Here is an 8,653-nt window from a genome sequence, read left to right as displayed (position 1 = left end):
TCCTTCATCTCATCTGTAAAGCAAAGATAATCCTGGTCATTTCTCTTCTCTGGCAGGGTTGTTGCAAGGGTCAAACGAGGTTGTAATAACAGCTGTTTATTGAGCAATTGCTATAGCCAGGCACGGAGGAAAGCCCTCTATGTGTACTAACTTGTTCGATTCTCATGACAACCTTAGGAAGAGGGACTTTTATTGTCCCCACTTTACAGAGGAGAAAACCAAGGCTTTAGGAGGGAAAATGCCCACTCGATATTATCCAGTGGTAAGTGGAAGAACTAGAACTCAGACCTATGTCATGAGGAGAGCCTATGAATACCGGGGAGGGAGTCACTGCTGCCACCTCCTTCCTCCAACCGGTCCTCCTCCTCCAAGGCGTCCCCCAAGATTCCCGCCCTGGGGAGACTCTTATCGTACCCATTGGGAGCTCCCACCTCTGGTTTCTAGGTGTTTCTGGCACCCCATGAGCTGCTTACTTTGGGAGTTATTCGTGTCTGCCTTCCCCAGCAGAACGTAAGCTCTCCAAAGGTGGGTCTGGGTATTTTTCATTGTAGAATCCCAGGTGCCCAGCCTGGATAGCACAGAACTGATGAAAGTCTGGGCAGTGGTGGGAGGTCCGGCTGAGGACAGGACCCTGGACAGCCCAGCAGAGCCAAGCCACCGGAAGCATCTGGTGAGGGCATTGTCATACCAGTGACAGCCTTGGAAACAGAGAGGACGACGACGGCGGTGACTAAGACTACGAGGTTGGCAATCTTATCAGGGTTGGGCCCATCGGTCAGGATAGGGAAGTTATGCTGTACTGTCAGCCCACTCCTCAGTGGCTTACCACCACCAGGGTTTACTCATCCCTCCTGCAAAGCCTGTTGTGGCCCAGATGAGCCTCCGGGACAGTTGTCCTCCATGAAGACACTCAGCAAGCCACTCAGAGCCTGGGGCTCTACCCTCACAACATGAGGTCTCCAGGAGAGCAGCAGGCAAGAGCGTGTTAGCAGATCTGTACCATCGACGTCACTCCGCTCAGCATCACTGCACCAACTAGCCCACACCCCACCTAGCTGCGAGGGTGGGCAGGGGACGTGCAACTCACCTGTGTCCCAGGTGTGCGGGAGCACTTACTATCTCTCTGCAAGTGACAAACATTCCACATATCACACCCGTGACAATTCCTGCACACACATGAGCCTGGGAGAGTCAGTAGAGAAGAGACCAAGGCCTTGGAGCCCGGAGTCAGATCTGGGTTCGAATCCCAGTCCCACTGCCAAACAAGTGATATCCTGGCTCTACAGGTGGTGAGCTCCCCATCACTGGAGGTGTCCAAGCCGAAGCTGGGTGACCATTTTGGTAATCATCATCATCATCCGCATCATCATTGTACATTAATGTGTGGTATCTCTCAAAAGATACCTACATTCGATTTACGTATAAATTATGTTTTGTTGAAGTCAAATGTCTATACAGTGAAATGCATGTAATGTAAATGTACCATTGGATGAATTTTCACCAGAGGATACATCTGTGTAACTGACACTTCGGTTAGGATGTAGTATATTTCGGTGACCCGGAACGTGGTCTCACGCCCCCATCCCTGCAGTGTTAAAGAGCGCATGCTGAGGGCTGAGGGAGGTCAACTCAACAGAGGTAGAGTGGCAGCAGGACCTGGACAAGGGGAGGAGAGCGAGATGCCTGCCTGGGGTGTAGCAGTGGAAGCAGGTGATCACTCCCGGCATTGATTCTGCACTCGCACCACCCGAAAGTGAATGCCTCCGGAAATTGCGCTCCCCAGGAGCTTCTCTCTCTTACCCTGGGCCCGGTGCAGAATTTCAGGTAAGACAGGAGACATACATGCCTGGGAGCAGGAGGGCCATTCCTGCAGCCTTTCAAATCTTGTATCACAAAGCTGACGGTACCCTGGAGAGACAGACCAGGTGGAGATGAGCCCCCAAGGGGACTGGGCCTTGACCAGGCAGCACATGGCCACAGGGATGTTGTGGGCCAATCTGGATATTTTTTTGCAAAGAGCTCCGATTTACGGAACACCTACTAAGCACCAGACAATGTTAGGCGCTTTATGTATTGTCCAGTTCTCATACAGCATAAAAAGTATGTATTTTTATCCCCATCTTTCAATGAGGAAACTGAGGCTCAGGAGTGTGAGAGAGACTAGCCCAAGTCATGTAGGTGAGGACCAGCGGGGCTCCGACTCAAAGCTCATCCTCTCTGAGCTCCGAGCCCACTCCCCCTCAGCCTTCCAGACACAGGGACTGCAGGTGCACTGGGGAGCCCAGAAGGTGCACCCCCACTCCTACTCTGACCCCACCAGCCTCCCTCAACCCGAAGGATGGGGTCCCTGCCAGTCAGGACCACTGTTCCCAGAGCCTTTCCCTCCTCGGAAGCCAGGGCTCAAGGCTCTGGCAGCCTTTCCCAGGAACCCAAAGAGGTTGCTTTGCATACTACGGGTGTCATTTGCATACCACTTAGGAAAAGCCTTCGCTTTTCCCACCTGCAGCAAACTCCAGGCTGATTAGTTCTCCCCACATTGGAGAGTTAATTACTCTCCCGTGTAGACCGGGTGTTTATCTGTAATCAGCAGAGGGCTGGCAGAGGGGGAGGAGATAGGGCAGAAGCAGCTGTCGTTAGCCTCGAGCCTGGAGCAGCTCTGCAGGTGGAGGGACGAGTGTGCGCTGGGGCACCCCAGACCCACACCCAGCCCTGGCTCTGTGTCAGGAATTACCCTGTGACTCTGGGCGTGCCTGGCTCAGGGAAGGGAGGAGGGATGATTGCTGAGCTCTGTGGGGTGTGGGACAATCGCCCCCCCCCCCAGGTTGCTGGTGGCAGGACAAGAGAGGGGGCTCAGAACTGCACAAGGAAGAAATGCGCAGAACCCAGGAGCCTGGGAAGGGAAGAGACTGGAGCAGGACCTTCCAGGACCACCTGGGGGTGGAGCTGCTGGGTAGAGTCCTAGCCCCAGAGACTAGAGAGTGGACCAGCTCTGCTCTGTGACACCAGGAACCCACTGCCTGCTCTGAGCCTTGGTCTTCCCATCAGGTGAGCCAACAGCCTGGCTGGGAATCATGTGGGCCACGCAGGGGTTGTGAAAAACACAAATCTCCACTCAAATGGAGAGACATATGCAAGACACAGGTAAGATATATTTCTGGATTCCCAGGTTGGAAATGGTCTCAGCCCCAGGGGCGATTTAGTGACCTTCCCTCCCTCCTCCTCCTACCCAAAATACCAGGACTTGCCCCCTCTCTCCTACTCCAGCAAAGCCTTTCTGGACCCTTCTGCCCCTGGTCTCTACTTGTGAGATGCAGAACGGTCATGTCCAAAGGGCCAGGGTGGGCCCAACCAATGTGTCAAGGTTGGAAAGGTCCTGAGTTGCTGTCCGAGCTTCAGAAAGGTGCTGAGCTGCCTCCTACGTGAGACCCCGCCCAGGGTACCTATGCCAAACCCAGAAGGCACGGCTTCTAAAGCAGTAGGGAACGGAGTAGCTGGGGCAGTGGTGTCCCAGAGACTCGGACCCAAGGGAACCACTGCTTTGATTCAACTCCTCCCTCTTTTTCACAGAGGGAGAGACTGAGGCCCAGAAAGATGATTTGTCAGACCACACTCAGCAGAGCTGGAAATAGAACCCAAGTCTTCTGGGAAAGATCCCCCAGAGGACAGCCTGCACCAGCAATGATGTAGGGGCCAGGGCTCACGGTGGGGAAACCTGGCTGGGGTCCTTGGCTCACCCACAAGAGCAGTAACTGGGACCCTAGGTGGGGACAAAGGCTCATATTCACCTGGGAGACAGAACGGAGCCAGCCCTTGGTCCATCCTTCCCACCCAGACAGGCTTCCTAGTGAGTCAGGGCCCTGTGGGACAACAGCCATCGGGTTGTGTGACCTCTGTAGGTTGCTGGAGAAAATACATGACAATTTTTTTTAATACAACTATACCACATGTATACCAATGTTTATCTGAATTCAAATTTAACTGAATATCCTGTATTTTTCTTTGTTAAATGTGGCAACCCGGGACTCATGAGCAAGTCACTTCAGCTCTCTGAACCCCAGTTTCTTTACCATTAAAAAGGAATCAAAATGCTACCCTATGAGCATCCCGTGTCAATTAAATGGGATGATATATGTGAAATGCCCAACCCAGGGGAGGGTGCCTTCCGAGCACCCACAGCCAATACATTTCCCCCTCTACACTCCTCGCTCTCCCTTTCAGAGTCCCTGTTTTAGACACCACCCACCTCCGCCAGTGGAAAACCTTCAGAAAGGCTTCTGAGGTGATAGAAATACCTCTACCACTGACTGGCTGTGTGACCTTATGGGAATCGCTTACACTCTCTGAGCTCAGTTGCCTCATGTTAAGCCCTGGTAGCAAGCCCAGCGCTTGGGCTTCCTAAGGCATGGCGGTTAACATCTTGCAAATGCACCAAGACACAGCTCTGATTTTAAAACACCTCAAGACGGCAATGCTTCCCCCATGGAAAGAATGGGTAACCGTGGAATTTCAGGCCAGGTGAAGGACAGATCGGGGAGATGGTTCCTGCAAAGTGGCGGGAGGGCTTTCTCTTGCTTCTGTGTGAGCTCTTTGGAAGTGGGCATCATCTGGCCTTCTAGGTGTCACGTTTCCCAGCTGTGGTGTCCCCACAGCCTTCAGAACCCAGGGCTCGGCCACCCCAACCAGAGGCAAACTGTCCTCACACTCTCCCACCACCTGCTCAGTTTGGGTCCCTAACTCTCTTAACCCTCTTCATCTTTTTACATCTCACCTACCTGCATGCTTGGCAGCTTCCATCAGCGCCTTTCCCCACTAGATCTGGTTAGATCTGCCTGTTGGGAACTTCTCCCCGGGTGGGCCTCCACCTGGCCCCTGGAAGGAAGGAGGGTGGGCTGGCTTCACTCTGGGTGTCCGGAATGCAGGCACCAGCCATTACAGGGGGCTTGCTTTCTCCCTATTTTTCTTCACCCTCCCCCAGTGAAATTGCTTTTGCCGCCTTTTGTTTTCTTTTTACATTCCCTTTCCCAAACTTCTCAACTGGAACTGTGCCCAGGCCCCCTGGCTGGCAGGTAGGGGAAGGAGGAGGAGACTGGACTTTTGCTAAGTCCCGCACCGGGGACAAGGCACACTGACCTGAAGCCTTGTCAGAGTTGGAGGGGTCAATTGTCACCCCCAAACCCAGGAGTTCTCTCGTGCAAGAGCGCGCAGCAAACGGAAGGCAGATGCTGAATTTGAACCCGTGCTGCCTCTCATGTCCCCAACAAATTATTTGGTGTTTACAATCCCCTCCGTTTTTCATAAAACAAGCCTCCAAAACGCTTTTATCTGCCAAGACAGGCAAAGAATAAAGCATGTGCGCTGAAGACGTGTGGCAGGCTCGGACAGCTCCCTCCCCAATTCCCAGTCTGCCCCTCCAACCTTGCCTAGGAGAACCCTGATCTCATTGGGTGGTGGAGAAGGAGGATACAAGGAGAGGATTCTCAGCCCCAAAGAGTTGAGACCAGTCATTAAGAAGATCTCCATAACAAAGAGCAAGGGGAGTGAAATGGGGGCCGGGAGAAGGAGAAAAAGAGGTTGAGGAAGGGCCTGGGAGATTTGTGGGTTTTTTTGAGGGAAGGGGTATTGAAGAGAGAGGTGCGTGGCAGTGGATGGGGAGGACGGGGTATGGGGGTAAGCTCGGTGCCTCCTTCACAGTGTACGAACAGCACAGCAGAGACCTGAGTGCATAGGGGATTGTAGGAGAAGGCTCTCTCAGCAGCTCTATTCATCATGAACAAAAATACCCACCAATGGGGAAGGACCTGATAAGGTGTGATATATGCACGTATACTACTCAGCTATAAGAAACGGACAGACACACTCACGACAGGGGTAAGATCGAGTTCCCCTGGGCCCAGAGGCTGCTTAAGATTCTATCTCTCCCCCTCCCTCTGCCTCTCTTTCTCTCTCTGTCTTTCTAATAAAAGAAAAAGATTTCTGCATTTTACTGTATGTAAATTATACTTCAATTTTTTTGATTAAAAAAAAAACACAGGAACTTTGGAGCCCTGTTCTATAACAGTTGACAATCTGCATTTTGCCTAATAAGATTCAGAGAGACAAAGAGTTACAAATACCAGTTTCAGTAAGGTGGGGGATGCTGCCATCACTACAGACCCTCAAGGAGCCTATTTCTGGAGTTAGCGTGGACAGGGAGAGCTGAACAGACCTGACTTCCCCAAGTCTGCCTCCGATCCCATGAGCCCCTGGTGGGCTAAACACATTAACGCTGCATGATCTCAGTCTTCCAAGATTCCATGCCTCTTTTGGGGGGTGAGGGGGATATCCGTGAGCCAGTTGCTACCCAACTAAAGAAAGAGAACTCTGTTCTAATGTCAAAGCTGAAGCTGACTGCGCAGGTCTATAGTGAAGTGATAATAGGGTTTCCAACCTGGCGCTTTCCTAAGATTTCCCACCCCCCCACATGGTAATAGTGACCATTTACAATTTTTGCTTAATATGCTGATTTTTGGAACCCCAACCCTTGGGTGAGATGTGACTCCACCATCAAGAATGTGAGTGATTTGGGGCTCAGTGAGTTAAAGCCTCTGCCTTTGTCTCAGGTCATGATCCCAGGGTCCTGGGATGGAGCTTCCTAATTGGGCTCTCTGCTCAGCAGGAAGCCTGCTTCCCACCCCCCCACTGCCTGCCTCTCTGCCTACTTGTGATCTCTGTCAAATAAATAAATAAAATCTTTAAAAAAAAATAATTAAAGACTAGACTCCAGGGGCACCTGGGTGGCACAGTTGGTTAAGCAGATGACTCTTGATTTTGGCTCAAGTTATGATCTCAGGGTTCTGAGATCAAGCCCCATGTTAGGCTCAGAGGATTCTCTCCCTCTTCTTTCTCCTTCCCCCACCCCACCAAATAAATAAATAAGTCTAAAAAAAAAAAAAAGAAAGAAAGAAAGAAAGAAAATAAAAGAAGAAAGACTAGAACTCCAAAGTTAGAATGGGGTCAAAACTTTAAAATAATATGGAGATAATAATACACTCAGAGAGGGGCACCTGGGTGGCTCAGTTGTTAAGCATCTGCCTTCAGCTCAGGCCATGATCCCAGGGTCCTGGAATCGAGCCCTGCATAGGGCTCTCTGCTCAGCAGGGAACCTGCTTCCTCCTCTCTCTGCCTACTTGTGATCTCTGTCTGTCAAATAAATTTTTAAAATCTTAAAAAAAAAAAAAAAAGAATGTGCGTGATTTAAAAATTGTTTTTTGGTTATTGCTTAAACTCCTAACTACACCTGGGTCTCACGGATCATGACTCTACAGGCATTACAGAGTGGTTCCTCTCATCCCCCAACCTCCCCAACCTCCCCCTGCCACCCCCCTACCTCTCCCCTTCAGGAGTCTGAGCTCTGGAAAAAAAGGAAGACTATGTCCATCCCTTCTGATTGAAGGTGTCTCTGTTGTGACATTCACAGGGCTGTTGCTGACCCATTTACTTTCACACTAATGCTATGTTCATTCCTATCGATGGCTTTTATTTCTTGGGAAGGGTTATACACTTGCAACAGCCTGATAAGTAAAATCATCCAACAGTTGGAAATAAGGCAAATAGATAACCGATGTCCTTTCAAAGTCAAATCAAAACATTGTCTAACAAGCCCTCCTAAGGGTCATCTGACACTCTAGGGGAATGTCACTCTGCTTGACTTATTATTTGCTATTGATCAGGGCCCAGGATCTGTAAAGACTCCTGTTAGCTGGTAGAAAACTGGCAAGTTACAAATTATTTTTGTCTGGTAGAGAAATCATGCAAATGATTTCTTTCTAATACAGAAGATAACCCCCGACATTATGATTTTGTTGCCCTATAAACATTCACCAGTGTTGCCTCTAACTTAGCAACCTTATGAATATTCCAGAATTCTAATTTTTGGGTTATTGTTGTTTTTCTTTCTGCTAAATCTCTCTCTTCTCTCTCCATATATAGGTACATGTAAATGTTTCCTTCTCATACCCTTCATTGAACTAGCTTTCTCATCCTGCTGGTTCCTTCATTAACAAGCTACAAAAAAAATTTAAAAACTCACATGTGCTCACTATATATTTCTATAAGAATGGTCTATTCAAAATTTTGGAAGCTATACTTTGAGAAGACTTTCACAGTATTTGGTTTTTCCCCATGCCAACTCTGCCACTTTCTTCGTGACCTTGGGCAAGCGTTGCTGTCTCTGGTGGTTAGTTTCTTCATCTGTGAAATGGGAGCCATCAGCCTGGCGTTTCTGACTCCGACACATGATATTTCTAACTCCTCTTGCAGGGAAGCAAGATTGACATGCTGCCATCAAAGAAAATGGGTGCCCGGAGCCGTGTTCCAGGGTGCAACCTTCTTGCGACCTTCCTGCCTCCCGCCACTCCCTCACCTTGAGAGATGGAGGTGAGGCTCAGACTGGTTACGTAACCTGCCCATGGTCACAGAGATATTATTCATAATGATGATTGATTTGAATGTGGTATATGACAGCATCAACTTCCTCATAGAATCCGTAGCAGCCCAGTGAGAAGCCGATATCATCCCCATTTTACAGATAAAGAAACTGAGGTCCAGAGAAATGATATAGCTTGCCTCAGGTTACACAGCGAGTTACAAGTGGGCACAGCCCGTGAGATTCCAG

Source organism: Enhydra lutris, unplaced genomic scaffold (genome assembly GCF_002288905.1).
Source record: "Enhydra lutris kenyoni isolate GAN:26980312 unplaced genomic scaffold, ASM228890v2 scaffoldscaffold38, whole genome shotgun sequence".
NCBI lineage: Eukaryota > Metazoa > Chordata > Mammalia > Carnivora > Mustelidae > Enhydra > Enhydra lutris.
Note: the sequence above shows the minus strand (reverse complement) of the source record.